Source organism: Ochlerotatus camptorhynchus, unplaced genomic scaffold, assembly GCF_037179485.1.
Source record: "Ochlerotatus camptorhynchus isolate MF236.1 unplaced genomic scaffold, CSIRO-AGI_Acam_v1.1 ptg000428l, whole genome shotgun sequence".
In the NCBI taxonomy this organism is placed as follows: domain Eukaryota; kingdom Metazoa; phylum Arthropoda; class Insecta; order Diptera; family Culicidae; genus Ochlerotatus; species Ochlerotatus camptorhynchus.
Window position 1 is genome coordinate 122,804 of NW_027040914.1, and position 23,503 is coordinate 146,306.

A 23,503-nucleotide genomic window follows, 5' to 3' on the forward strand; every position below is an offset into this window, starting at 1 on the left:
GTGGAGGCCACACCTCCCAACACGGTGTTTTCCTGGATCCCTGGGCACTGCGGTATCCCAGGCAACAGCGAAGCCGACAGCCTGGCAGGGTCTGGACCAGCTGGCCCCCGTTACACCGACGAAGTGCCACTACAGGACATAAAGCGATGGATAGTCAGCAAAATGTGGGAAGCCTGGGAAGCAGAGTGGTGCCAATCCCAATCCCTCTTCATCCGAAGAATCAAAGGAACGACAAGCAAGTGGACAGATATGTCGAAACTATGGGACCAGAAGGTGGTTTCTCGTCTTAGGACAGGCCATACAAGGATCTCACATAGTTTTGGTGGGACGCAGTTCCACAGAATGGGCTACGTTTGCGCAACCACTGCATCGGTGGAACACATCCTATGCATGTGTCCGCAATACCAACAACTAAGGGAGCAGTACGCACTTCCCAACAGCATTAGGGACATACTGGGCGACGAACCTTCCACTTTAGCGACAGTTATTTATTTCCTCAAGGACGCTGGGTTATACAACAACATTTAGGTCCTTTTAACTTTGTTTTGGCTGACGGTACATCTCTACCGGACGGGGGATTACCCCTCCTACGGTGGAGCTCCGATCTCTTTCAAAACCCTACCTAACTTTGATGTAACAGATTGTTTTTTTTTCTTCGCGTTGCCTGTATTGTTAGTCTTTTTACTGGAATCTGTTTTAATTGGTTCTATTTGAGTACATGTGAATTGTAAGCCAACTCCGTAACAAAATTTGCTGGTGGAACCCCCCTCTGGGGCCTCCCATTTTATAGAGATGAACTAGCCAACGGCTAAAAATCTCTCTAATAAAGTTAAACAAAAAAAAAAAAAAATTGAGAAACACATACTTGGTATCTGTGAAATACATTACGTTTATATGTTGTTTATCAAATTTATGTGTAGGGCGTTCTATGAAAGTTATGTGTGAAATCACATAAATAAAATCTTTGCAGTTTTATTAGTGTAGTATGTACTATTATTTCGGTCCTATGTACATTTTTGTTATTTCATAATTAGTAAAACTTGGTCAAATTCAGGATTTCATAAAAATGCAAATACATAGTCTATAACATTTGGTTTCTTAATTACAATGAGATATGAATATAAATATAGGAACATATGTCCAAATACAAACAAGTTCCCCATCTAAAATTACAATTGATGATTATAAAATAAAGTGTCAGTTAATAGAAAACTAAACCCTTTTTAATAATTGGTGTCTCTGAAAAGGGCCGATGATAGTGTTGGCTTGGGAGGAAGGGGTATAACGATCATATGGGGTAATTTAAGCACCCATTTGATCTCCAATTTGGAGGACACCCCCAATAAAAAATATCTTGCATCAATCTTATGTACTTTACAGCGTGTTTGTAGTAGCTCAACTCACCCCGTATGCTCATTATGCTCCTTTCTCTCCTATCTATAGAAAATTGTGGCTTTTCCCAATCGTTTGGTATATAGCATAAGCGCCGCGTAGTGAGAACATAAGGCCTTGATCCACTGAACAACTTTTCCGAAGACAGTAACATTCAGATCGGTTTAGTTACCCGGCGCCATAACACCCTTCAGGGCGTTTTAGGCAACAATGCATACATTCAGGCGTGAAGAAACGTACTGCTGTAAAAATGCACTATTTTGCAGATTAGAGCGCAAAAAATCATTCCAAATATTAAAATGCACACAAATTTATGGTAGGGTAGGATGGTGCAAAACGCACCGTTTAAGCAAAATCGTCAATGGAAGCTAAAATCAAGAAGAAAGTAATGGCGTTTGGTTCATTACCATGTTTTCTACAAAGATCAAGTGATTTAAAACTACAAAAGGATGATTTTCCATGACTTTCAAGGTATTTTTTAAATTGCTTCCAAAATGATAGCGGGGCAAAACGCCTGATTCATGATGCAATATGCACCACAACATTGGGACAAGACGCACGACAACAATGGCCAAAACGCACCACAACATTGGGGTAAAATGCACCCCATGGTAAACAAACCATAACCCCTGCAAGTAGATAATGCAAAGGGATGCGGTAATTCAAATGATTATTTCTTTATGTTACATCAGAAATAAGGTCTCAAAATCTCAATAGAATGTTAAACTGTGATTCATCAAGTAAAATATCTAAAAAATATACGAAACGTAAATTTTTTAATTTTTTTTTGTGATACATGATGATAAAAGCTTAATTTACAATCGAAGATTTTAACAACTGTGTCCTGTTTTGCACAAAATGCAATTTTTTTAAGGAATCATTAGGTCAATACATGATTTTATGATCAAGAATTATTTGTTAAACCTCCAGTTGAAAACAATCACAAACCGTTACCCGGAAAATGCATCTGAGGAAAAGTTATCGCTGTTTTTCAATAAGTGGGCATTTTACCCCTGGGGTGCATTATGGGCTGTTCTCCCTTAATCACATTTAGTTTGCACTCAGTATCCCATTCTTCATTTCATTTCATTTTATCTAAACAAGGAAGACACTAATACCAACAATCAATACGAAACTAACGATTTTAAATTGGTTCACTACTTGACTAGCCTATTGGTCCCAAGCAAACGATTAACGTAGCCCATTCTAGTCGAAATTCAAGTACTACGCAATGTTTGTTTTGATTCGCTATGGAAGTTTGACAGATAAAATGAGTGGTTAATGGATGATCACTCATACATAGGATTTCCAGTGAAAACTAGATGTATGAGTGCTCAATGCAAGACAGCGTATATCACGTGATATACTCTGTAATGTGAACGGGGTATAATGCTACCTTCAAGTTATAATAATATAAAATATTCCTCCTTTGACCTGATTATCATTCAGTATCATTTGACAATTCCTGGAACATGAAAGTGATGCCATGAATATTAAAAACTGACTATGAGAGATGGAGGGCCGGCGACGGTGGTGTAGTGGTAAGCGTGACTGCTTTCTCAACCCAAAGGATCTGCGTTCAATCTCAACCGAGGTCGGTGGGATTTTTCTGAGGCATAAAAATCTCTGGTCACGTCTTCCTTCGGAAGGGAAGTAATGCCCATGTGTGTTTGAATGGGTGCGATATCCTACGCAGATGTGGAAGCTGCCTTCCTGCACATTCGAGTGCCGTCAATGGATGGAAATCGATGTCCGTCGGTGATTGGCACTAGATTGCGGAACAGAGACCGACGTTAAATAAAGGGAAGAAGAAGTATGAGAGATAGAAAATATGAAAAGTTAAATTCTTAAGAAAATTCCATTTCTTTCGACTGAAACGCAAGGGGGGTGGAGGAAAAGTAGTTTTGAAGCATCCTATGACTATGATTGTCATCATTAAGTCCATTGGAATATTTTATTTGAACAGTCCAGAACTTCGCCCTATCGAACGGTATTGGGCCTTGGTCAAACGGAATCACAAAAAAAAAAAACTAAAAAATCCATGGAAAACAAAAACCAGCTCCTGATGAATGTGGGCGTCTTAGTGGAATACCTGTATAATGAGAGAGAGAAGGATTAGTATTTTCCATTTAATTCCATTACTTTATTTGCTTATCCTTGACAGATACGCGTATTTCGTCTACAATATGCAGACTTCTTCAGTGTCTTGTACTAATACTCGACTCGAGTATTAGTACAAGACACTGAAGAAGTCTGCACATTGTAGACGAAATACGCGTATCTGTCAAGGATAAGCAAATAAAGTAGTGGAATTAAATGGAAAATACTAATCCTTCTCTCTCTCATTATAGAAAAGCAGCTGTTTAAATCTAACTGGCGTTCGGCGGCGAATAAGGTCGATGAGACCAATGTGCCAAATTTAATGGAAGGGTTTTAAGCGGAAGGCACGGCATTTTGGATTTGGCAAACCAAAAGAATAAACGAACATTTTTTCCTTTAAATATATGAATTGAAAAAGAAAAATAAGAAGATTTTTGTAATATCAATTTTGACTGAAAGAACGATTTTTTTGTCGACCAATTTTTGCGCGTTCCAGTCTTTAGATGAAATGAAATGAAATGAAGAATGGGATACTGAGTTCAAACTAAAGGTGTGTGCATTTGGATATTTCGCAGGATTTTTTGCGCTTTAATCTGCAAAATACTGCATTTTTACAGCGGTACGTTCATTCACGCCTGAATGTATGCATTGTTGTCTGGAACGCCCTGAAGGGCTGTATGGTGCCGGGTTTACTAAACTGATCTGCCTCCAATATGGAAAACCTTGTGATCCTGGACATATAGAATATGACTGTCTTCGGAAAAGTTATTATTATTAAAAGCTATTTAAAAGTTAATGCTTTTTTCTTATCTATTTCTGCTATTAGTTGGATAAAGGGATGACGTTTAAGGGAATCATGAAAATGTTGAGCTTTCGCAAACACGGATAAGACTTTTGATAAACAAATGATACACCTTTTCCTTGCGTGCTACTCACATACACCTTGATTGATTCATCGGTATCACATCTTGATTGTTACATACACCCTTCATGGTTCATTGATTTGACAGATCGATTTTCACATGCGTCAGATCAGGTACATCGGTTTTTGTGTTGAAGAGAAGATACGTCGGTAACTCAGAAAGAAATGAGTATACTGTCTGTTGCGCTGGGAATATGTGCAGAAGCAAACTGCTGTGACTCATCAAGCTGGGTGGCTGCATCTAAAAAATGTTTATAATGTTTTTGTTTTTTAAACATACCTATTAGTAGCTGACCCCCATTAAAATCAATTTTGTATCTACTTATAATCAACTTGACGCATCTGCTAATTGAAAATGATTGCTTTGTTTTTTCATATATGATGTTTCACTGAAGCGCATCTGTGGTTTTTGTGTTATCATCAAATTTTGACAGTTAAGTCACGTTGACATGAAAAGGGTGTATCAAAACCATTTTGAAACCAATGAAAGAAGACCACATAGGGCGTTCATCAAAAATATTTTCCATAATTCATTAAAATTTCAAACATTGATTTTCATTAACTCGTAGGAAAAGCATGTATTTTATAATCGGTTAGAAGCAAAACATCGATTTGTTTATTTTTGCGACTTACGTCATTTCAACAAGCTATGCTTGAAATTTTCATTTTCTAAAATCATTGGGACTGAAACGGTTAAAGAAGACTACATTTAGGCGAATTGAGAGCCTTATCTTATCAGCGCCGAGTTGAGATAAAATGCGAATATTCCACTTGTCTAAAGGCGAAAGGCGTGGTACGATAAGCGTTTAGTCGAGTTTTGGCAGCAGGTGCAAAACGGTCGTCTGTTAAGACTCTATAACAGCAGACAGGTTGTGATTCATTTAAATAGTTATTTTAGGAATTGTAGTGTTTTGATAGAATATTTGACGAATTTAGTGGTTTAAGTGACTGTTTCGGAAGTAAATAGCAAGTCGTTGCAGTTGAAGGATTATGAAATTCTAAGAAGCGAAAAAAAGGTGAGGTGAAATCAAATATGGCGGACGATCATAAAAGTTCTGCAAATGACTGCGCCCTGAACGTGAATCAAATTTTCGAAAAAAAACACTTTGAACTGTTGTTGCGTGGGACATGTGATCATTCTGAATCTTTGCATTCGACAAATGTGATAAGTTAGGATTTACGGCATAGTGTTCAGACGAAAATTGATTTCATCATGGCTTTCCGGGGTGGGGAAACTGAGATAATGAATTATGAGTAATGTTGATTCTAGTCGAAGGAATGTTGCACCCATACAACTTCAGTCGAACAGTGAATTCGGGGAAGCAAAGCCTATATCTTGCGAACAACGAACAACGAAAGGGGAACCGTGCCTTGCGCAGCTAACTTCAATTCCCACTGGGCAGATAAGATAGCACACCGATGGGCAAACAACTTTAGCAATAGAGGATTTGCAGAAGGTGAAAGCGGTTTACTTACATCGTGTTGGAAAATTGATTGAAGAATATTGAAGTGAGGGAAGTTTGTAGAGTGATAACATTGTTAGTTGCAGCACCAGCAAGTGAGCCCTGATTGCCGATCGAGTGATTGGAAATAGATTTTATTCTAACGAATGCTCGAATGAAGAGATAAGAACTGCATTGTGACAACCGTGGGCTAACCATTTCATAATTCATCGCATCAATAGAACTTCACACGGTGAATGAGAACGACCCAAATTTGAGTTTAGTTCACTCATAATCGCCAAAAGTGCGGGAACTCAGCGATGCGTAAATTTGCCTCATGTTTTCCCAGGTTTTTCCAGGATTTTCCAGGGAAAAATTCACGAATTTGAGAAAAGTAAAGATTGGATTCACTTAGTCTATTGGTACTACTCCGAGACTGAATAAAATGTTCGTCAATTTCCTCATTTTCCGGCAGATTTTTTAGGTTTTCCACAGGAAACCATGAGACAAATTTTACTCATCGCTGAGTTCCTGCACTTTTGGCAATTATGAGTGAACTAAACTCAAATTTGGGTCGTTCTCATTCGCCGTGCATCTGATGTCTATTTTGTAAGGCCTTTAAAGATGCTTGTAACAGCACTGAAAACGAATCTTACTCCAGAGATTGAGTCACTATGATGTAGACATTATGCGCTGAATGACATACACGGCGAATGAGAACGATTCAAACTAGAAATTAGTTTACTCATAGTGCAGGAATTCAGCGTTGAGTTAATTTGCCTCATATGGAAATCTAATCTTTACTTTTCTCATATTCAAAAATTTGTTCCTGGACAAACCTGGAAAAATACGAGGCAAATTTACTCATCGTTGAGTTCCTGCACTTTATGTGATATATGAGTAAACTAAACTCAAATTTGGGTCAATCTCATTCGTTTTTAGAAGTTTCTCCATACGAACGTGTAAAAGTGACTCACTTTCTGAGTAAGATTCATTTTCAGTGAGAATTCTGTTGAATATTTGGTCAAATTCTTTGCAATTTATTCGGTAGGAAGATTGCTACTCAAAGGGTTTTGAGATGCATGGGTGGTTGAAAATAATAATTTTAACCCACCAAGCTCATTCGATTCTTAATCAGATCCTGATCATTCTCTCAAAATTTGAGTTTATTTGAATGCTTGGTATCTGCTCTTTTGGGAAATTTTATCAGCTACAACTTTGCTGATTTCTAGGTTAGACTTACCTTAGTTATTAATTGATTCCGAAGCCAACATCTTTCTGGTATGGATAATCAACTGATTTCAGGGCAACACTACATCTTGAACTTATGGCATAGTAGCCTGCACTGAACGAAAACATTCGCAATACTTCGAATGACTATTGAATTGCTCGATCCCTTTAAAAATATACTTTCGAATTTCGGATGATTGCCTTATGCAGCCATTCCATAGCAAAACGATGTAGTGGTTCTCAGAGTTTCATAAAAAATGATAGTTTTGTTCCTTATCGCAAAATATTAGATCTATATTTAGTCATTAGAGTAATCATTACCATGTTAGGGTGGTCCAAAAAATCGATTGAAGAAAATTTTCTTTAATCAGAAAGGGGTGATTTAAATTTTATGGCACTCGAGCGTAACAAGCTGGATAACAATAAGGCCTTGATGTCCTCTGCTGTTCTAAGAAGTCGTCTCCATTCTGCTCGATCCATGGTGCTTGGTTGAACCACCTTGCCCGCTGCGCGCCTCTTCTTCCTGTCCCAGTAGGGTCGCTTTCGAGAACCATTTTCACCTATAGTCGCTATATTCATAGTCTGGCGGATAGAACTTCAATCTATCATAAAGCGGAACCAATTCAATATATTTTAGACTAACAATTGAAAAGGTACTATGAAATTTTCTAAACAAAACGTTGATTAATCTTTCCTCGCCAATCGAAGGCAAATTACCGGCATCATCGGATAGGGGAAACTTTCCCCAACCCAAAGATGGTGTTAGTTTGCGTAAGCGAGCCTTGAGTCACGAGAAAAGGCTTTTCGAAGTTTTGTTCGCAATAGCTGATGTGCTCTTTTCTGTTGTTGGTCGTGATTTGCTAGATTGATTCCGCTATTTGATAGCTCAATTGGTTCCCGAGATTCTATCCGCCAGACTATGAATAAAGCGACTATATTTTCACCGGGTTGTCATCCGACATTTTTACAATGCGCTCATCACACCGTATTTGCCCGAATTTGGACGATGAGTGTTTCTCCCATCAGCCGGTACAATCCGTGGTTCAGTCGCCTCCTCCACGTTTCATCTTCCATCTGCACTTTACCGTAGATGGTCCGCAACACCAAGGTGGCCGAGGAAGCCTGTCGGACAAATCACTGATAGTCAACTTCGTGGTACGGCGATCTTTATTCGACCGGAGCGTCCTTCGGAATTTAAAGAGAGCACGATTCCCTGTCATAATGCGTCTTTGGAATTCCCTGCTGGTTTCATTATCGGCGGTCACCAGGGAGCCTACCCGAGCAAAGCTGAAGATCAAATTGAAATCAAAATATGCTGTTATGATGTAACTAATTTTGAATACTCCAGTTGATCTCATTTTGGTTGACTTAACGGTTAACACAGCAAAAATGAGAGCAAAATTTTACACTGTTGAAGCAAACTTGACTGCATAATGAAAGCACAATATGATATCAGACTTATGTCGCAACATTTGAAATCAAAATGAGTTTTCATTATGATAGGAACTGCACACTTTAATATCGATTTGCTTTCATTTTGTTAACCGACTTTGCTCGGGTATGTACACGAACTTAACTACCACCTCGATTTCATCACCGTCAATCGAACTGTGCTGTCAACCCTGAGAGGGGCGACACATCTAAATCTCAATTCTAGATGCTCAACAAATCTCGCACTAGCGAATCAACCTTCGAAAAACTTTCTTTCATTTCTCGCATCTACTTGCATCGCGCATCATCAGAATAGTCATCAGGAAATCATCAGAATAGTCATCAATCTTCATTCTATCTCCTCAGCGTGCTAACCACAGCAAAACAACAATTTCCTTGCATGGTACATAGAGTCGCCCCCCTCGGTCAACATACCAATTGAGCTGATATTATGTAGGTGACAAGTTTATGGTTCAACCTAATCACATACAAACAATCTGCTTAATTGGATGGAGGACAACCAAGAAATTGCTATTCGGGAAATTCCTGTCCTCGCATCGCACTTCAGGAAATCGTAGGAAAATCACAAAACTGTCCTTGAGGTAGATCTCCCCGTTTACAGTCCTGGTAGTCACGAACGGCGCACTCCGTTTGACACATGAGCAGATCGCTTGCCAAATCATGTATTTTTTGGCAAACTTTGAAAGTTTCTGCATCCGTACTTCCTCCGGAACATCAAACTAGTGCTGGGCAGTAAGTCTCATCATCCATGATGATGAGACTCTGATCGAAAGACTGAACCAGATTCAACTTTTTGGCCACATCCCTGACCGAAGCATTGGGATTACGCTTGAACGCTTTCACGACACACTTGTGATCTAGATCACTAATAGAACATCCATTCTGACCGCATTTCTCCGTCCTAGTAACGTTTAATCACACGACTCACCGTTGACTGCACGATTCCGAGTTGTTTTCCGGTGTCCCGATGAAAGAGTTGAGGATTTTCCAGTTGCTTGCGCAAAATCAATTCGCGACGTTGCTTTTCGGTTGACGCCATTTTTTCCAACTTTCGAAAAACTGACAGCGATAAAAATACAGGGTCAACAATACACTCTGAACTTCTTCTACCCAAAGTTTCAAGAGACAATACCCAATGGGTAATTTTCCACAGCATTTTCTCCGTGATGCAAATCAGCCCAGTGGCAGGCACGTAGGCAACATGTTATACAGTGACAGCGGGCCCAGCACAGCAAAATAAATTATTTGAGCCCGCCTACTGTCAAACGCTGCTGTTGGTATAGGCCTTGCCACTGGCCTGATGCAAATGGATGTGGGACACCATTTATTCTCACTTATCTCAATTTCTATATGGAGATTTTTATCACTTCCTACCAGCGGAACAGCGCCATCTATGTGGAAAATGGCCTGATGAGGGGTCACTTTAATTGCAAGGAAAGATCTGAACTTACTTTTTTACAGTTCCACAGATTGTGTTTACACGGAAACTTTCATATACTCATCGATGACTAAATTAAACCAGTTTTCATATCTATCTCTTTTCTTCTGCCGTGAATATTAAACCTCTTTTAAGAAACCCATACATACTTCTCATTATACTGAATATGTGCGGGTTGTCGCGAAAGTGGTTAAATTCTAAGCATCGATGAGTATATGAATGTTTCCGTGTACATGGTGATCGAATTTGAAACGGAAGAACATAATTTGCGTTGTTGTTGTTCAGATTTTGATCAAAATGATTTTGAAACCGTTGCAAAATTTGCTCTAATCGGTGTCCTTAGGCTGAGACACTTCAATGCTGATTTTTTTTACAGCACAAACAATCATAGTGATTAGGAATACCATCTGCCCTCATCCCCCCAAACCTAGCGCTGGCTTACCCAAGGGAAAGTTGTCGAATTATCGACTCTCTGAATTTTGCTTCGAATTATTTTGTACTGATTCCATAAATGTCATGACATTCCCCTCAACATAACCTCAGTATTCTCCTTTGGATGCTCTAAAAAATATCACCGAAATAACATTGGAATACAGGAGTTGCCTTGAAACTCTTCTATAGGGTGTCCCAGAAAGTATAAGCACAGTTTAGTATTGGAATAAAACGACGTTATGTCAATGAATCCTGCCCTTTGGATTAGTGAGGGATAAGTCGCGTACTGCCAAGTTGGTCGAGGCAGATTTCATGTGTGAGTAAGTGATGAACATTGTTATTTGTTGTTTATTAATTTATTTGATAAGGCTCAAACGAATTAACTTTACAGAGCCGAGGATTCTTGGTCACTATACAATACATCTTAAAACTATAGTCAAAAGGTACAACACAATAAACACTTTATCTTCCGCTTTCCAAAAAGCTTCCTCCATCAGATCTGGAGTCGCTTCCATTGGTTTCATTGTATGGCAGTTTCGCAGCAATGGACGCAAAACGTGGTCAACACTCACACACTCATCACGAAACGGTTGCTTTCCAAAGTCGACGACGCATCGACCGAAAGAACTGCTGATGAAGAACAATGAGGAGGACCACACAATGGTTGCTGCCGAGAAAACAGACGATCACGTGGCACACATCGAGAGTGGCCTACTTTTGTCGACAGCCGAGTGAACACTGAGATGATTACATGATGAACATTGTTATGTGCAATTCACTTTAAAAGGTGCGTTTCATATTTCATCTCATGTAGTTCCAAAGAGCCTGAACGAAATGTGGCGCTTGCGAAGATCACTTGAAGATACAATATGACAATATATTGATACTAATTTTGTATAAAACGCAAGTAAATTCTTGCAGAAATTAGTTAGGATAATATATTGAAAAATGTGTTTATTGTCAGTGAACAAATGTAATGTTGCATCGCAATACTTTAAATAGTGTTAAATTTAAATGTTCCCTCATTTCACAACCATTGAACCATTCTGAAATAAGAAATAAGATGAGAGACTTTCGGGAGACTAGTAGCGATTGAAGCGATTTGGATGGGGAGAGTGAAATTGTCAACTACCTGTTGTTAACATCTCGTGGAAAAAGGGCGGGCTCTTCTCCTCACTCATTGAGATATCCTTCTGTCGGACGGCTCGTTTTTGACCAATTGTATAATCATGTGGCTGGAAGGAGATTCTTTACCATCCTGTGGAGGCGTATAGGTGAACTTACCTATCGATCCACCAAAACCGTTTTTGGCCATTCATACGGTGACATGTTGAGGACAATCAGAGGTTATTAAGCTTGATCAAATCAAACAGTGAGGAGCGCCCACTGCTATCGGACGTAGTTTCCGTGCTGCAATGAGTGGTAGACAATTATCATCATCATCATCAAAACAACGTTATGTCAATGAAGTCAAATTGTAATTCCATACATATGTACTCTATACACGGATAGAAATCTCCTTATACCTTTTGGCAAATTTCCATTGCTGATTATTCATAAAATGTATAAGTCAACTAATGAGCAGACGCCTTGCAAAAAGTTAATAAAGATCATGTGTCAAATGAAATGTATAAGCGGTCACACATACCTTTTATGCATTCTAATAGGACCTATGTGGTTTGTCTTATGGAATGTATAAGGCTGATGCTTTGGCAAAAATATATAAGTGAAACACATGAATTAAATAATTGATTTTTGTTTCGTGTAGCATTCTCTTTCAATTGGGTGAAAATAATCCCCTGTTCCTTTAATCGTATGCCAAGGAGGAAACTTTTGATCTGACGCTGCCCATGAGCTTCAGCACAGATTCCTTGGCGATAATTTTGGCCACTTTTGTCCAGTCTTTTTTCCAATTCTTCGATTGAATTCGCTGCCTTAAAGTGTTTCCGTAGATATCCCTTGGAAAGGGCCCTCACAGTTTGGATTGACCAGGCCTCCCCTCCAGAAAATTCACATATTGCACTTTGTTTGTACCAAGCTACCGTATCTTTCGAGTAGTGCATTGACATCAAATCTGACCAAAATAGTACTGGGCCATCATGGTGACGGATCATGGGTGTGGGATTCGAAGACACCGGTGAAGCTGATCACCAGGTACGGAGTCCATGCCATGAACCACAGTGAGATCGTGACCAGGGCAACCTTGGCCTGCTTGATTTCAGCGCTGTTCTGATTAGCCTCCGAGGATCGCAGGGAAGCGACGTTCATCTTCTTGGCCTGCTCACGCATGTTCTTCTCGTGTTCGGATACTGCCTTCAGAATGAAGTAGTACGAATAGATGATGGTCAACAGAGGCAGGAAGTACACGAAGACGGCGTAGACCAGGATGTACGAGCGGCTGACCCAGTCCTTGGTTAGATAGTCAGTTCCACAAGCGATCATGTTGCCTTCTGGGATCTATCGGTTCCATCCGAAGAATGGAGCCAAAGTCCAGAAAAGAGAGAAGGCCCAGATCGCCACGATGCGGAGCAGGGCACCGTTGTTGGTCATAGGTTTCCCAGACAGACCTTTCACGATGACATTGTATCGGTCGAATGCAATCATAGTCATGGTCCAAATCGAGACACAGCCGAACAGTGATCCCAGACAGGCATAAATCTCACAGCTGAGTGCACTGAAGTACCAGGTCCCGTGATAGCAGTTCACAACCATTGGCGGTCCCATCGTAAACATCATAAAGAAATCCGAGAAGGTTAGATTAACCACTAGCAGGTTGGATGGGGTTGGTGCTCGAGAAAATGTACATCACGCAACCGTTTCCAGCCATGGACACTACTGCCAGCACAAAGATGGCGAATCCTTACAGTAAGTGCCACAGTGGGTTCATCGGTGAGAACTGGTTCCAGTGTGGATGAACCATGTGCAAGATTTCCGGCAGCACTTTGTCGACAACGGTTATGTTGCCGCCACCCGCCTGCCAGGCCTCGTAATGTGGTTTCACGAAGGCTGCCATAATTAATTTACTGTACTCTTCTTTCTCTCTGATCTGAAGAAAATCGCTTTTTTAGGAGACGAACTACTTCAGATTTGTATACACAGTACACGGTTGAACACCAAAATGGAACTCGCATCTGCTAGACGCCACTTAGGGTATTTATACTCCCACTTTAATTGGATTTAAAAATTTCACCTAACCGCACTCCTCTAATTTGAAAGAAACATGTTGCCTAGAATATACAAGAAGCTTAAAATCTTACCCTTTCGTTTTGTTGCTTCGTAATGCATTAGCATTTTGAGCGGTTCCATATCATTAAAGCAACGAGTAATTTTCATCTTTTATGATTTGCATGAAACCTTGCATACAAGTTTTTGGGGAAGAAAAACGCCGTTTTGCATACTTGGTTCGCCATTTTGAATCTAGCCTTACTTATGAGAAGGGCCTATGAAAAATGCACATGATATCTTCAAAAAATTGTATCTCGGAAACGGTTTGTCCGATTGGTTTGGTGTCTTGGGCGAAGTTTTAGACAATTGTTGGTGTTATATGGAGAAAATATGCACGGTAAAAAAAAGTTTGGTATTTGTGTTTTGAACTAAAATATAAATTTTCTCTTTAAAGTGACATGTCAATAATTTTTTTATTATCCTTATGTTATAGCTGACTAAAAATTCTATCTAGTGCACAGTAGGTTATTCTGGAGAAAAATAGGTTACGATGAAAAAAATTGTTTTTTAAAAAAATACAATTTTCAAAAAAGCTATTAAGAAAAGTCAAAACAGTTTGTCACCCTAATTTTATGAAAGTACATCAAATTTTCAAACAAAAAGTATATAGGTAACATTTTTCTAAGATGCACCGTTTAGAAGATATTACTGATTTAATATTGTTTTTTTTTTTTTGATAACTTAATAATTTTTGGCCCTTTTCGGATGTACTCCGTGTTTTTCCAGTTTCAAAAGTATTTTTTTCGGAAAGATTGGACAATTTTGAGTTAAAATGACACTGACAGCTTAAAGATTCGAGTGAAATTCTCTGCCTTAAAAGTATTTTGAAAAACAAGTTACAAAATCCCACTATCAGGAACAATGATTTCTTCAAGTGATTTTTGGTGTGTTGTGCTGAAAATGTGCATTCAACTCTTGCATATCGCCTAACAGTTTAATCCATTTAAACTGGATGTGTTTATACTGTGCATATTTTCTCTCTATTGCCGAACATCGCCACAGACATCAAACCGATGAGACAACTCGATTTCGAGGTACACCTTTTTGAGAACTGCAAATGTAAGCTCCTTAATTAACAAGATTCAAAAGAGCGAATTAAGCTTATTTTTCAGGGATGGTGATTGTGCGCAATAAAAAATAACATTATATGTTGGATATCATCAGTTTATTTTTATTCCTGTATTTTTATAAAATTATTGTTTACACAACTTTCTTAACAATATTGAATATTTTGGCATCATTGTCAGGACAGTTTGAATAAAGCTTTGCCTTTATTGTATTTTCTGATAGAGGAAGAAATGAGTGGAATTTTAGAGTTCCTTGAATTGTTTTTGCATTATTATATTGATTATTTAGCAGAGCTTGAACCTTGAGATGAATCAAATACATTATCTCTTTCCTTTCTTGCATCTGATGCCATATTTCTACTGGTTTTAAATTCGTCTACAATTTTTTGTACTGACCATGATTTTGGCAACAATGATAAAATTGATAGTTTTTCTTGCCTTGTGGCTGAATTTAAAAATTTAATTTTCATAATTTCTATGACTTCATCAAACTCGTTTGCTTTTTTCTGTTTTAGCGTCTAATTTAAAAAGATTTCTTCGTACACCTTCGACGATTTCAGCGCACTTTTTTTCAGGATAGCGAACATTTTTAACCTTACCTAAATCTATAGGCGAAACACGAATAGCTGCTATTCCTCGGTTGAATATTTCGACGTCTACAGGCATCGTGAAGTCTTCATTTGATTTAATTGTGCTTAGCGTTGACTCTGATGGTATCGTGACCAAACTTTCATAGCTTTGCGAATCAGGTACATCAGGTATGGTCTGAACAGTTGGCATCCTTGAGCCGCCGGCTACGCTTTGTTCCTCGTTTTGGGTGAGGTGAGCTCTTGAATCAATATGTAGACGGCAAGACGAACAAACACGAAAATCCTTGGTGTTCAGTGTGGATACCTTGGAAAATCCAATTGATTTTAGTTTTTGGATGATACCATCCGTGAGATATCGCAGCTCTTTCGAACACTGAATGTCTTTGAATGGGCGAATACATCTTATTTTACTCATTTTGTAATCTGTAACATAGAAAATATTTTCCAATTGTTAGTTTTGTACGAAAATATCACAAAACATATAATTAAAATGTGTATTTAAAACTTACCTTTGCACCAAAACGTGTTACACTTTCCTTTACAATTATTATGTTATCAAACAACACTGGATCTCGTTCAAAAACACAGGATTATGAGCTGAAATTACTATAATCACTATGCTACTAGCAACCTTTCTGCATTTACTGTTTGGTTTTCCCTAGTAGATACTGGATGAATTCAGAACCGAGTCAGACATTATTATACAGCTCATGGGTAGAAATCATAGAATGCTGGGTAAAGACTGAGTTGGAAGATAGGTAGAGTTGAACGCTCAGGTATTGTCGAACCTTCAGGTACGAGTTTGGAGAGTTGGAGCGAGGTAGATTTGCTGGCGTAGGTATATTGTTATTGAAGAAGATTGTAAATTGTATATACCTGGAATGAATAAAGAGTGTGGCGGTTGTTGATTGAGGTATCAGTCGGCAGCCCTCTAGTTTGATGGAAGGTGACTACTGCGTTCTTTTTATTTATTATTAAGGAACGGTCAACGACGGAGCTAGCCTCGTTATGGCCAGCGTGGCCATGGTGGACTAGTTCCAACAAAGACCATGTTTACCACCAACTGTACGTAGTACAGCTAACTGGTATCTGATTACCTGTATCTAATACTTGTTAGCACGTTTTCTGCATAACGCACCAAAAATTATTTGAAGAAATCATTGTTCCTGATAGTGGGATTTTGTAACTTGTTTTTCAAGGCAGAGAATTTCACTCGAATCTTTAAGCTGTCAGTGTCATTTTAACTCAAAATTTTCCAATCTTTCCGAAAAAAATACTTTTGAAACTGGAAAAACACGGAGTACATCCGAAAAGGGCCAAAACTTATTAAGTTATAAAAAAAAAACAATATTAAATCAGTAATATCTTCTAAACGGTGCATCTTAGAAAAATGTTATCGGAGTACTTTTTGTTTGCAAATTTGATGTACTTTCATAAAATTAGGGTGACAAACTGTTTTGACTTTTCTTAATAGCTTTTTTGAAAATTGTATTTTTTTAAAAAACAATTTTTTTCATTGTAACCTATTTTTCTCCAGAACAACCTACTGTGCACTAGATAGCATTTTTAGTCAGCTATAACATAAGGATAATACAAAAATTATTGACATGTCACTTTAAAGAGAAAATTTATATTTTAGTTCAAAACACAAATACTAAAAAAAATTTTTACCGTGCATATTTTTTCCATATAACACCAACAATTGTCTAAAACTTCGCCCAAGACACCAAACCAATCGGACAAACCGTTTCCGAGATACAATTTTTTGAAGATATCATGTGCATTTTTCATAGGCCCTTCTCATAAGTAAGGCTAGATTCAAAATGGCGAACCAAGTATGCAAAACGGCGTTTTTCTTCCCCAAAAACTTGTATGCAAGGTTTCATGCAAATCAAAAAATACAAAAAATAAAAACTGGAAAAATTTCTAACTTGTTCGTGGAACCGCTCTTTTATTTTCGGTAAAGGGCAAGTAAAGCCACTACCGTAAGGATTCCGGTTTTCGTTTTTACACGTAAAACAAATTTCTCTTGCATCAAATGTAAGGATGGATTTATTACATCCTCTTCATATGTTTTATACCACAAACGAAATTATGGTTTGGGTGTTCATCGTCTCCTTCATCACAAATGGCCTTGACAACTTGCCACACTCTCGTATCACTTGCCAAATCATGGCCTTCTTACAATTTTTTTCGGTAAAAAAAAGGCTGACTAAAAATAAATTGGTACGCACAAAAACGCCTGTAATTCGTGATTCAATAAGTTTAAAAAGTCCATTAATGTTTGCTTTACAGTACTTTTATTAAAACTTCAAAGTTACAGCGTTAGATGGTTATATTTCTCCACTTCCAACGAAATCTTGAACCTTTCTCTTGATGGAGCCCATCAGCGCCCGCACAGTGGAAACGGACACGGAATCAGCGCATTTCTTCCATGTTTCCCGCATTTGCTGGATGTCCTTGACTGCCCAAGTAACCATAGGCACGTTATTTCGCCTTTTTGGCTATATACGGGCCTCATAAGAACTTGCAAACACTGGTATAGCCGGTGTTCAGCTGTATATAGCTAAAAAGGCGAAATAACGTGCCTATGGCACTCGACAAACTGTTGTTTTCGGCATCTTCAGCACTTTAGCCAGCTTGGAACTGGACCACTCAGGATTTTCCAGGTGTTTTGCACAATATTTTTTCTTTTTTCGAGTTCCATTTGACGTTATTTCTGAACGCGATCGTCTACTTTGATCAATCCACCAGTTGCACCAGTCTATAGAGAAGTGTAAACAAACCACTGTCAAATACTTTTTATTCCCACTAGAGGCGTGCTAGCCGCGAACAAGCGGCGTACCAATTTACTTTTAGTTAGCCTTTATTGGTTTCCTGGAAGCGTTTTGTAGTCAAATTTGACGTATGTTTAATCGTCTATCATGAAACACGCCAATTGTCCACACATCATTCTATCATTTAGCAAGTCCTCGGTTTGACGGATACGGTTTGTTTCTTACTCCGTTTCGGCTTTTTCTGCTTCTTGAACGTTTTCTGCCCGTTTCTTGCCTTGGCACGTTGGACGATACTCTTCGATGTTCTCTTTTTTTTTGCCAAATCTCAAACAGTGGCACTTTTCTCATTGACGAAAATTGGGTGATTTTCTGGTTCACTTTTCGGTCCACCGATCCCGGTTTACGTCCAGATTTCGATATATCCTCGAAAGTAACTTCTTCACCGATGGCGGTTTGGACTGCTCGTAAATTTCCTTACATACTGGTGCACCTGTTTGCGCTTTTCCGCATTTTGACAACAATCAATATGAAACTAACGATTTTAAATTGGCTCACCACTTTAGTAGCCTATTGGTCCCAAGCAAACGATTAACGTACCCTATTCTAGTCGAAATTCTAGTACTACGCAATGTTTGTTTTGATTCGCTATGAAAGTTTGACAGATAAAATGAGGGGTTATTGGTTTTACCTATGTTTCGAGGGGTGAATCGATTAGCTTGGGACCGAAGAGAGTACCAGAGCTGAGCCAAAAAGTTGAGCACGTTATTTCGGGACCTTCTAGTCTTAGATTTACCTCTATGATTTTGATGTTTTTGGAAAAAAAATGCACTTTGCGTGCACAAACTTGTAGAGCAATAAGTAAACAACAACACACATCGATAAACACAGCTGATAAACTTCATTGGGGTAAAAATGGTGGCCAATTAAAAGTGTGCTTATATTTTCTGGGACACCCTATAAGCTCCCTCCGTCATCAAGATCTTAAAAAAAAACAACTTCAAAGGCTTTGAAAAATTGATTAATTTAGATGGTCTAGTTTTGAACCCACCCCAGCTTGCTTTTGGCGCTACTGTATATGGACGATCAAATGTAAAATAGTGTGGTAGCCACAGCATAGTTCTGTTAAAACCTCGGCAAAATGTCAGCCAAGTTGGCTGTCATATCGATCACAGTTTAATCATTGAAACAGTACACGGTAAGAAAAAGTACCCAAAATTAAGTTCTTTTCACTCATCTGAGCATTATATACACTGAACCAAAACATCCGCAATACTTCGAATGATTATTGCCTTGCTCGAGCCCTTTAACAATATGCATTCGAATTTCGGATGATTTTCTTATGGTTGAATTTGTCGTCAGATGATGAACATCCATATGACTGTCATCCAAATACAGGATGATTTTCGTTTGAAAATTAGCTATAAAACATACGGCACTCAGAGGATAAACATTTAAGAATAGTGTGACATGCAAGTGCTTTTAATTAGACTTATAATTTGATTATCTACATTTCTGTACTGAATAGCCATAATAAGCCATTCCATTATGAATACAATTTTTTTTCGTGGTGAAGGAAACCTCTACCACGAATTAGCCAAACATTGGTTTTCATCCTTTAGCTATGTTCGAATCAGCTCTGATAGCGATGCATATGCTTCCACCTCGGTCAGCTCAGATCAGCAAATGACATTCGATAGAATTATTAACATCATCGTTTTGAATTATTTGCGTTATGGGGCTGAACCAATACCATAAGCATTTCCATTTAGTATGACAGTCATTCTGCAGAGAGCATTACGAATTTCAACTGAAGGCCCTATCCCTTCTCATAACAATTTTCATCCTGTATTCTAGAGGAAAATCATCTGATTTCAAAACAACCGTCATCCGTTGCAGGTATCATTCGAAAAAGCGATTTCGGTGATTTGTTTTGAATGGTCTGAGGTTTCATTCGATCAGAGGATGATGTTTGTGTACAGTGTAGTGCAGGAACCCAAAAGTAGGTAAAGCGGGTCAAAGTAGTTTTCATTTACTTGTGTGCAATTCACATGGAATTTTCCACTAGCTTTCTACCCAAAAGTAAGTTAGTTCTACCCAAAAGTAGGTAAACATGATTATACCAACAATCAATACGAAACTAACGATTTTAAATTGGCTCACCACTTTAGTAGCCTATTGGTCCCAAGCAAACGATTAACGTACCCTATTCTAGTTGAAATTCTATTACTACACTATGTTTGTTTTGATTCGCTATGAAAGTTTGACAGATAACATCAGGGGTGTGTGGATTCATGCAGAACATGCAGGGGTGAGTTAAATAGCTTGGGACTGCTTGGGACCGTTGTTCTGGTACTGAGTGAGCCAAAAATAATAATGATTTTCTTCGGGACCCAGTGGTCTTAGAGTTACCTCTATGATTATACCATAGAGGTAACTCTAAGACCATAAGGTGCCGAAGAAACGTGCTCAACTTTTTGGTTCAGCTCTGGTACTATCTTCGGTCCCAAGCTAATCGGTGTACCCCTCGAAACATAGGAAAATCCACGAACCCCTCATTTTATCAATCAAACATTCATAGCAAATCAAAACAAACATAGTGTAGTACCAGAATTTCGACTAGAATATGATACGTTAATCGATTTGCTTGGAACCAATAGGCTTGTCAAGTAGTGAGCCAATTTAAAATCGTTAGTTTCCACCGGTTGATTATACGCAACGTTTGGCTCCTCCGTTTTTGACAACTTTAGAAGGAGAAAAGGAGACAAACTAGTCAAAAGTAGGTAAAAGTGAACTGAGTTGGGTACTTTTTTTCTTACCGTGTAGTTGGAGTGTCTTCCTTGCCTTATGTTATTCGAATCCGGTTTTGATACAGTCTGGTCCACGTACAATCCTGACACATTAATTCAAGCTGAACAATGCATTAGGTCCTAAGTAACAATGACAGATTCTCTTCGTCGACTTTTTCTTTGCATCCTCACGGCAATGTTAAGACATTATCAGCTATTTTTACACGACGGTTCTGTACCCAATTCATTGTGAAAAGAGAATCGATCAATGCTACTTAGGACCTAATGCATTGTTCAGTTTGATTTATTCTATAGCAGCGCCTCTAGTGGTCGGATTTCGAATATTTTTACAGCGATTTGTTTTGAAAGTACACGTGTTTCAGTCTCGATACGTGCAGTATTAAAAAAGTTGTACTAGATGGAAGACGAGAAAAGAAAATTGATCCTGCACAACCACACACTTAGAAAAAATCATGTAAATTTAGGTGCTCTGAGAGTGACATATACGAGCGCCATTTTTGACATAAATTTGAGTCATAACAGACGCGAAATATAGCTCAATCAAACGTACTTTTCGTCGAGCAACGAACTTTTCAGTCTCGGAGCACTTAATATTACATGACATGTTTGTTTACGTCTCATCTTTTATGTCAAAGACGGATTCCGTCACGTGTAAAATTAGTTATTTCTAAGTGTGCACGTCGAAAACCCGTCGTGGTAAACTCGAACTATCGCGAAAAAGTTGAAAATTTCCAATTTCAGGCAGTTTCCCGGAAAAAAGTTTTATCTGGCCCAGGGATAATTCATTTGCCTCTAACTTTTTTCATCAACAGAATTTCGTAAAATAGTGTTTGAAGCTGTTGCAGGCTTTGATATTAGCTACATCTTTTGTAAACAACTCAAATCTGTATTTCTTATGCGTGATGAATCAGAGCGATAGGAACCCACCATTGTTTTTCAGTGAATGTTAATTGCATTCACTGAAAAACAATAACATGTTCTGCCAGCTCTATTGCATCATGCATAAGAGATTCAGATTTTAGTTGTTAACAAAAGTTGTAGTTAATATCAAAAGCTACAAAAGCTTCATACATCATTTAACGGTATTCTGTTGATGATTGATTGATTAATTTCTTTATTATAGAGACTTTCAGCCATTGGATTCTGTTGATGAAAAAAGTTAGAGGCTAATGAATGTAAATGAATGCACGAAATGAATGTAAATGATTTTCCATCCCTGATCTGGCCACAGCACGGGGTGATGTCCCCAGCAAATTCAAGTTTTTTTTCCTCGATAAATTCTCCCGAAAACTGATGACCTGGAAAGAAATTTGCAGCTGCGAACTCAAAACCAAGCTTTTCATCATCAACAAAACTATGAACTCGAAGCTGTACAAGCAAGAGTGCCTGGAGAAATGTATACTACCTTTCATTAAGGTGATTCCTTGTATGTAGAGTCTACAAATGGCCGCCACGTAGGCTATACATGCACATCCACTTCGAATTTTCAATTACACACAGCTCGGAAATTAATGCCCCATTTCACCTAAAATTGCTACTTCATGTATGCTGCAGTACAGCAAACGTGAAGTAACAATTTCATTGTGGTACGTATCGTAGAAGCTGATATTTGTGCACTTAAAGTTTAGAAGTGGATAAGAGAATAAGGATCTCACAGCGAAACACCTTAAGGCTCACAAAACTGGAAAAACCAGCTAGGTGGCAACCCTATCTTGTTTGCCTTGCCTTGACAAGAGCTAACATCACTGCGGGCCCACGAATTGTGGGCCCCGCTGACAGCTCATAATTTGTAAACAAATAGAAGCTTCAAGCCAGAATTTCAAAAAAGGCGTAACTAATATTTTCGATATTCTTACTATTTTTTCATTCATTTTGTGAAAGATAAACTTAGAACTCATAGAGCATAATTTTCTGATTTTCTACCACGAAGTCAACCATTTATATGGCATAAAAGGGAAAATAATTCCATTTAATATAAATAAGACAATCCAGTCACGCCATTTTTGCAGTTCACACTTGAATTGTGACGTTTCAGATGTTGGTTTCAATAACATGATGGCATATCAGCCAGCTGGGAAAAACGACTTTGAACGCTGCACAGATGGCTCGGCGTTGCAAAAAAAAATGGCCGCTGAGGTTGACTAGTCCAGTGTGCGGTAGATGATGAAAGTCTGCGATTTCATCCGAACGCCGTCAAAGTAATTTTTGCAAATTTTGAAAGTACATGAAAATGCCTTTATTTTGACTAAATTACATTTTTCTTACGTCAAATCAATCCCGAGAAACACCTGGTCTCATGTGTCCGAATTCTAAGTGGATCAGACTTCACTCATTTGATGAATCATGAAAAACTGTTTTCCGAGCCCGGGTGAAATAAAGCATGCCTTCGATAATTTGATAAAGACAAGCGGATACGCTAGGAGCGGCTTTACAATACAACCCAAGTTATATTCGGGAGTGAGTCACATTTCAGCGAGATATATTTTCCGATCCATAACAATTCAATGTTGAGCTAAATGCTATCTTTACTGTTTTTGCTCTATGAAACTCATGACCTCATACCAGTTTCAACTCCACGGCTACTACCGATTCTACCGAATATCAAGCCAGCACATCGTTATCTACCGTC

General features: G+C 38.5%; 1 pseudogene; it reads right to left on the bottom strand.

Moving 5' to 3' along the window:
• Positions 1–12,505: 12,505 nt before the first annotated feature.
• Positions 12,506–13,459, bottom strand: LOC135711233 (opsin-1-like; annotated as a pseudogene).
• Between the last annotated feature and the right edge of the window lie 10,044 nt (positions 13,460–23,503).